This window comes from Olea europaea, unplaced genomic scaffold (genome assembly GCF_002742605.1).
Source record: "Olea europaea var. sylvestris unplaced genomic scaffold, O_europaea_v1 scaffold1834, whole genome shotgun sequence".
Classification (NCBI taxonomy): Eukaryota; Viridiplantae; Streptophyta; class Magnoliopsida; order Lamiales; family Oleaceae; genus Olea; species Olea europaea.
The window spans coordinates 121,805-130,492 of NW_019236108.1; the positions used below are offsets into that span (position 1 = coordinate 121,805).

Genomic DNA, 8,688 nt, shown 5'->3' on the forward strand with positions numbered 1-8,688 from the left:
TCTGAAAAATGTGGGGTCAAACAATGCATAAGTTATATCATTACAGACTAAACAAGCAAAACGTTTCTAACAAATAAGCCTTATTAGAAGCCAAAATTCGGCCTCCCTTAACCTTAGTGGATCCAATAGAAAGTGTAATATTTGATGATTGAAAGTTGTCGTTCTTTTCCACAAATATTCAAAACCCTATCATAACTTTTCCTGGTATTATGGTATCAAAACTAGTATATACGTTCCAAATTTTTGTTCTTTTCAAAAACAAGTCAGTTTAACATGTTGCTATTAAAGATATTGAAATAACTCTGAAATTTGATGGTTCTGATATTACATAGAACGGGCAATAGTAGACCTATAGAAGAGAATCTAAAATTACCACATGATCCACGGTACATCCAATGACTTCAGCTCACTCACATTTGAATCTACCACTTTTATTATATTGATTGGATATTTGATGTCTTGAACACTTGGTTTTTTTCCTCTTAATCATTTGTAATCTCCAAAACTTTGTTGTAGCTCCTCTTTTTCGAAGCGACTCCTAACATATCAACCCAAATACTGGAGGACCAACCATAGCTATAAAGCAGTTTAATAAATAAATAGATAGATAGAACTCCCAAACTGAAGAAAACAATGTTGCAGCAATATGCTTCAGACCTGGGCAAAAAATCGAAGTACTTTCTACAGCGACATAAACATCTCCTGCAATAATGCCACAGTAATTTGAAGTCCATCTTTTGCATTAAGCAATTTCTCATATTGTAGGGAAAGAGCATAAGTTGGCCATGTGCTATACTTGACCTTTCTCATTTTGAATTCAAGTGCTTGATACCTGTAATCATCTTCCCAGCACTTAAATTGAGTTCTAAAAACGGATTATAACCATCTTGAAGATGAAGACCAAAAGGAAAGATTCAATTTTCTGGTGAATTACTATAAATAAATGACCAATTGTTGTGGCCATTATAGCATGTCTATTGCCCATGGCTAGGGTGCCAATTTGAATTGATCTTGTAAAAGAATTTCATACTATTGGATTAAGACATTACCATTTCCATTCCCTGATGAATATTTTCATTTAAAGGGAAAAGCTTAGTACGACCATTGCTACTGGTGAATTCGAAACTCTAGTAAAAGTATTCTTATTGTTACATGTCTTTCTTTCCTTTGGATAGTTACAATGTCAGAGTGTTGCCCTGCATTCAGGGGAGAGCGATTTAGAATTATTGGAGCCCATTGAGCTTTCTGAATTAATATAAGGGATTCCATTCTACTTCAAAATTCTTTGCAAACTTCGTAAGTGATCAAAACAACTACATGCGTTCTCATGCTTGACTATTTCAAAAGCTAAGGAATAAGTATCCAAATGAATTTACAAACTTAAATAGAAGTTGACATACCTTCAAGTTTAAAAACTTCAAGGATGACTTTGCGAGCGGGGGAGGTATCGTCAGAGACCACACAGGAAAATGCATAAGGGCATTCTCAACATTGTATGAACAATGTAAGATACTAGAAGGCTATTCTTGATGGGATACTATTGGCTAGGGGCCTTAGATTTTTAGACATTTGGGTTGAGGCAGATTCCAGTGCAGCCATTTATTGCATCACAAAAGATGAAGGAGGCATACTCAGAAAGATTGCAGACATCATCTCCTTCGATAGAGACAGAGTTACCCATATCTGTAGAGAGGAAAACCAAGTTGCAGACGCTCTTGCCGCAATAGGTTGGGAGCACCGGCGATATCAAATGTATGGATCATCTGACCTACCACGTCATATTCGAGCACTCGCACAAATTGATAGACATGGACTGCCCAATGTTAGAATGTGAATGGTAATTCTATTTTAATTTTTAGTTTTAGTTGTTTTTACTTTTTGTCTTTAATTGCATCAAATCTTATTGTAAGGGAAGTAGTACTTCATTTTTTACCGCTTAACACATTTTCTTTAGCATTTTCAATTATTGTAAGGGAAGTAGTCTTTCTCATTTATTGCTTTCATTTTTCCATATGCAACCACGGTATTCTTCCGTCACAAGTGAGGGCAAATTAATAAAATCTTGGAGGTACCGCCCTCCTTTAACTTTAAAAAAAAAAAAAATATTTAAAAGCTCGTGTACAATGACAGCAAAAGGAATTGCGGCTTCCTGGTTCATGTTTGTACACCTACATGGTAAGACGTGCAATGAACATAACTAAATACTGTCACAAATATGATTCAATCTAGGAAATAGACAAACAAAAAGAATATACTTTGAAGTGTAATTTAAATATTACATTAATTACCTTGTCGTAATGCTGGAATTCACCAATTCTTGAAAATCTGCAGGTTCCGTTAATTTTTGAACATGATGGATACCCTAATTCTCCTTAACGTCTCATCTGCACTTGTATGTCCTGCATTAAAAGAGCAAATTTGAGTTTCAAAACTTGAAGGTAATTGTTTGTTCATTTGTAGGTTAAAAATGAAATATATAGAGAGCAGAGGAAGCCCTTAACATGTGATAATTTAAGCATAGCTCTAAAACTTAAATTTGTCCACTATTTTGATAGTGAATTTTTTATTCTGTTTTCCTCTCTCTGTTTCCTCAGCTCCCCAAATATCTCTACATTATGCTAATTCCTTTTTTAATATTTTCTCTCTAGAGATTTACTTATCTGGCTAAAGCGAGTATAGGTTGTACTTTACATAACAAATAACATCAGTAAATCTTCCTGAATAAATTGGACTAATTGGCTGAATTACTAATAGAAAGTTGGATTATTTCAAATCTGATAGAGATATGATGTTTTACCTTAGCCTTCGATCTTGAGTTCTTATTTGCCATTTTTATTATCACGATCGCAACATGAAGAAACAGATATTGGTTCTTTATTTTCTTACTTTATAATGACTCATTTAGTAAATGTGGGCAATAATTAGGGAAATGAAGAAGCTAGCAATTTGTATCTACCTAGTCATGTAGCAAATATGCCTTGAAAGTGTTTCTACGTTGACCGTTAAATGTGTATAGTGAATGCTTGGGAACTAAACATTTTCTATGGTTGATGAAGCATATAAAGATAAGTTTACACCAATAGACATTTCCATGAATGTTCACTTATTTATAGTATTAATCTTACATTTCACCTCAGTTTCTTGAGCAAAGATGAGCCATGAGAGCAGCAACTGTGTTGCCTGTCATCTCAACAAAACAAATTGTTAAATTCAAGGACGATCAAAGCAATAATCAAAAGCAAAACAACAAAGCGTACAAAGTCTTGCTAGTGAACCTAAACCACAAAATGCAATAAAGTATATCATTCTTTCCATAAATGATAAAATACTTTTTAAAGAATGTGTGCAATTGGAAGAGAAATATTTGCCAGCTAAACCAAATCCAAAAAACACAATACACTGAGATTTTACAGCACAATAAACCACAGATAGATCGTAGAGGAAAAATCAATGTGAACAAAGAAATTTACATGTGGGTTCATTAAAAGAATTTGTTACATGCGAGACAATGAGAGTGCTTAAAGAATTTAGTACACATCTACTTTAACAATATATGAACCTATTGAAAAATCAAACAATTAAATCTATGATAAATATGCAACAACATTGAAATCAAAGAGAAACAATGATCTCATTGAAATCCAATTTCCCAACATAAATGACATGAAAAAGAAGAATAAAAAAGTATTAAGAACGAAAAATTATGTTGTGCACCAAATGCAAGCCAATGTATAAAATAAAGTCATAATATAATTGCAAAGCAACCAACAAGAAATTCAAGAAACATATCCTACGTTTCTAGTAGCAATGGATTTAAAAAAGAACTCAAAAACCAATAAAGCTAATGGGGGACATGCATAGTCGAAGTGAATGGCCAACTTGATCAGAGGATTGATGTATGCCCTTTGAAAGCGTGCAACTGCCATAACAAGCGAAACCCCTTTTTCTGTTCATGATCGAGACACTTCAAATAAATTAGAATCGACATGGTACCATAAATTTGAAAGCTAAGTAAATGAACGACAAAAGGAATACCTCTTCTTAAGGAGGCTTAGACTGTAGCCAAATGATACTACCCATGTCATAAAGAATTGTGATGGTGAGAAAATGTTCACTCTCGCAATGAAGTAGAATCTAGGGTTCTATTGTTCATCTTTGAAAGTAGAATACAAATTTGATTACCAGTGACGAACTAACAAGTGGTGATAAATAGTTATATTCCCAAAAGGTAGATAGCTAAAAAAATTGTACTCAGAGGTGTATGTCTAATAGCAAGGATCTATCCCACGCAACATATAAATTCACTTTTAGGTTGAAAGTAAGCTAAACCCAACTTTTTATTTATTCCAAACCAGCCTCCTACAAAACTAGGAAAAAAAAAACTGAAAACCTAAATTTATCTCTCAAATGTCACATTCCCTAGTTAGCTGATTGAATAAAAATAAATACTTAACAAAATAATAGATACTATAACAGAGGAAAAATTATCTCCCACGTGCAACGGTAGGGCAACAAAATAAAGACAACTACCTTATAGGTGTCAGACATAAGAGGCTTCCTTGCTCGATGATCTCCCCAATGTAAATAGAAACAAGAGGCATGCACAAACACCTAGCCAGCATACCCACTTCTAATAGCCAAAAGTGTTATTTCATTATCACAGTAGGTAGATGTCTGCTGAGTTGATAAAGGAAACGAAAGGACATTATGTACATAGCCTTTTCCATGTATAACTAAAGCACAAATATCATTATATAGGAAATTAAAATTATCCCAAATCAAATATATCTTTCCTTGCCAACGAAGTTGTGAATTGTAACAAACTAAAATATATTTCGAGAAGTATTTATTTGTCACAACAAAATGAATCATTAGACTAAGAACTTAAGGAAGTGTAATCAATGCTACATAATGGAAGCTCATTGTCCTGTTTTGGTGGCTTCTTCTTTTGCAATAAAAATTGCTGAAGATAGCCTGTTTGATGAAAGGATGAGGTTCGTCAACATTGTTATTTATTATCTCAAAAGCAAATCAATAATAATAGAAACAGAAGCATAATCAAAAGTGATTCTCTATTATAGACATAAAATACCCACCTCGCTCAAACATTTCTAATTCCATCGAGGATAATTTATTTATTTATTTTTTTTATCATCTTTGTCCTCTTTATACAATTAATCCCCAATAAAGATTGAGTTCTTATAGTATAATAAAACTCCTAGCTATAGTGGACTTCGTCAAATACCAAATATCCATGCCACGCCTTTCTTTAAATAATTTGTCAATATAGTTCATCCAATTTCTCTGAGATCTCATTACTAAGGAATAAAACTCCTTGTTTTTCATCTTTAAAATATACTAATCTTGGTTTGATGCAAATTATAACAATCTTCTCAATCTATTATTAAATTAACCAGATACAATTAGGTATGAAAAATATAAGTAAATGAAAATAACTTTTGATGCAAATCAGGATTGGACTTAATGAACTCACTTCTGTAGGCATTCATCATAAAATCCGTGGACTTGTGTATTCTGTGGACAAAACAAAGATTCGGTCCAGGATTAACCACAAAGAATTATAGAACATAAGGACTATTTTCAGCTTTTTAAGAAAATAAATAACAAAATTGTCGTCATAAAATAAAGACCTACCTAATAACAAAGGCAATGAAATAAACAAGAGGAGAATGAAATAGTTTAATTCTAGAACCAAATACATTTCTTGGATTGATTTTTGCCACCGAACAAACAATTCTTCAAAGTCATACGATAGCAAATTGAATTCTAAGTTCATGGCATAAAATGCAAGAAATGATCTTAAACCTTAAAATTAAATTTCTCTAGTCGATGTGCCTTATATCATATGGCAATCACCAAGATGTCATGGTTTCTTGCTCATCCTATTCTTATGTTTTTATTATGTTAAGTAAAAAAATAAAAACGCTCTGGAAAACTATCCAATTTTTGATAAATCTCCTTCTGTAGATGACTAATACTTCCACATGCCCTTTGCTTAAATAATAATGAAATCTATGTATGTGCTTCATCCTCAACGTGTGCAACCAATTTGCTTCACCAATTCTAAAGCTAATTTTAAATCACTCAGATGCTTGATAGATTTGGAAATTTAACATAAAAGATAACAATGCGTGAATATCAATAGATACATAGATGTCAAGCCATACAAATTCCGTAAATTCAAATTTTAGGACAAATGTCAAAGCTAACCACAAGAAAATTTTAAAATCCAACAATATGATTTTACCTGTCATCCCAATTTAAAGATGTATGACTTCAACAATTTTAATCTCCCTCAAATTCTTGATTGATTAACAGATATTAGATTTAAAACCCTAGAAGCACGTCCAAAAAGTACATAACTATTTAGAAAAGTAAATACGAAAAGAACATAACAAGAATTTCTAACATAAACCTAGATATACATTTTTACCTATTTGAAGGACTTGCCCAGAACACCATTGTAACGCATGTATGTAAATTACACACCAATTTCCTATTTTCAAGTCTTCCATGAAATCAGAGCAAGAAATACAGAACAGCGTCAATGTAAAAGCATGAAGCTCAAATTTGAGCTCTTTACATAAGAAGCTAAGAAATCTCCAGTAGCATAAATATTTGAAGATTTTATACACAAAAGCACAAAGCATCAACTGAAACAAAAACTTATTTCAAAACCCTTTCCCGACAAAGATCTCGTTGCTACAGTCTTCAATTCCACGATATAAGTAATATAATTGAAACCCATACACATAAAACAAGGTTACCCTAGATGAAAGCAAATATAAAATTTTACCAGGGCCCAATTTATGTACTACTTCAGAGGTGTTTTCTCCTTTCACAAAAAAGGATCACAATTAGTTAGCGACTAACTAGATGCTTGATGGACATAGTCAAATTAATTAGGCTACAGCGTAGGAAAAGAATCTCCATGATGATCCAGTTTGACACAAAAAATAGCATGTGTTCCACAACTTTGACAAGATAGATCCAACTCGAGTCCGACTGGAGCATTTTGAATAGGAAATGGCATAGCCAAGTAATAAACTTGTTGCAAGACAATTATAGATATTATTTTTAGTTACCAAGAATTTATTAATTATAAGTGCATTTTTGTAAGCCGTACTCAACAATATAATGAACAAGAGTTTAGATATATGCCAAAATGGTCATAGTTTGGAACTTGGAAGTAAAGGCGGTATGGTGGCAAATGCACCGAAGCTGTTGTAGCCCAATTGGAAGTAAGGATTCCCTATTTCCACAGCTATGTACACAACAAGCAATAAGCTTTTCACGGTCAATCTTCTAGTACTAGCATTTTAGAATCCTAGGGATCAACAATACATGTCCATATTTAATAGGACTGCCTTGTTAAATTATACACACCAACGGTTAAATCCATTGCTCCAAATTTCACCAAAAAATCATAAGAACAACAAGCAAAAGGGAAACTTGTATTGATAGCAATGACACTAAGTGAATTATCGACATCACTGGGTGAGATCGGCAAGAACTTGACTTCATCATTTTATGCAAATTGCAAGAGCACCTCCTCTTTCCCATCCTTCTTAAAGTAGAACTTGTTCTCATCAAATGCTACAATATCTGATCAAATTGAAACTCGGTAGGCATATTCTTAAGGTGCATGTCCTCATTCAATTGTGCAATAAAGCCACATTTCCCGATATATGAAATAGTATAGCACTAGAGAATTCTTCATATTCTCTTGATTCCACCAAAACTATAGTTAAGGCCAAGAATTGAAACATGGTACAAATTATTAAGAAACAAAAGGGGTATGACAAAAACCTTGTTTCACAAGCAGTGCAATCGTAGCAAAGGAAGGCTTTCTACATACAATCCTCTCACTATCATCAAACAGTAGTAATTTCAGAGAACTACAGGGATCTAGATTTAGCCATAGTTAATCAATCAAAAATTCACCAAACAAAAATACAAACTAAACTTAAAGTGCAATTAATTATGGTACATAAGAGCAACCGATGACTAATATTCCAAATGTAGCTAAAATGAAGAACTAATAACGCCTAAATAGAAATAGATAAATGCAAACTGAAGCTCCAAAATTTAGCTAATGCATATTGTTAGGATCTTCCTCTAGCTGTTCAAGATGATTTCCGGGCTCAGTTAACCTTTAAAACACCGAATCAACACCAAAATCGAAGGTACCCGCCGCCAACCGCGAGTTCTACCTATGGTTGCCTTTCTTCCTTCTGCTTGTTGTTTGCTCACTCACAAAGAATGAATACCACACAGGTAAGGGTCACAAAGACATAAGCAAGAGGTAGACAAGATCAAGGAGTAGAATGCACGAAGAAGAAGAAGAAGAAGAAGACAGCCTCTCTCTCTCGGGTTCTTTCTCAAAAACGGGACATTAGAAGGCTACGAGAATTATCAATATATATAGTAAACCAATGACAAACAATAAGGTAAGTTATACATATGGTAAGTGGGCTCGACTAGGGTTATGGCCCAATAGCACACCAACAAGCCACAAAGGTTTATTAGCCATCCAATAGGTAAAATAACGTTAAGTCGGGTCATCCCATTATTCGGTGTTGATTTATTGTTCAGTCATTCATGTCGACTGATAAAACTGGTTTACATCATCGCCCGGGAGGTCGTTTGACAACATGATGTCTAACA

The 8,688-nt window shown here is 33.5% G+C and overlaps 1 long non-coding RNA gene across 9 annotated transcripts; it reads right to left on the minus strand.

Annotated features, from left to right (window-relative positions):
• Positions 1-267: 267 nt before the first annotated feature.
• LOC111378568 lies at positions 268-7,045 on the minus strand. Of its 9 annotated transcripts, none has more exons than XR_002699871.1 (5): positions 6,818-7,045; positions 5,495-5,535; positions 3,126-4,630; positions 2,289-2,399; positions 268-2,168 (listed from the first exon to the last, which is right to left on the minus strand). It is a non-coding gene; the product is annotated as an uncharacterized LOC111378568 (long non-coding RNA). The 9 variants fall into 9 exon arrangements; XR_002699869.1 differs by having other exon boundaries at positions 3,126-4,674; XR_002699867.1 differs by having other exon boundaries at positions 3,126-5,535.
• Between the last annotated feature and the right edge of the window lie 1,643 nt (positions 7,046-8,688).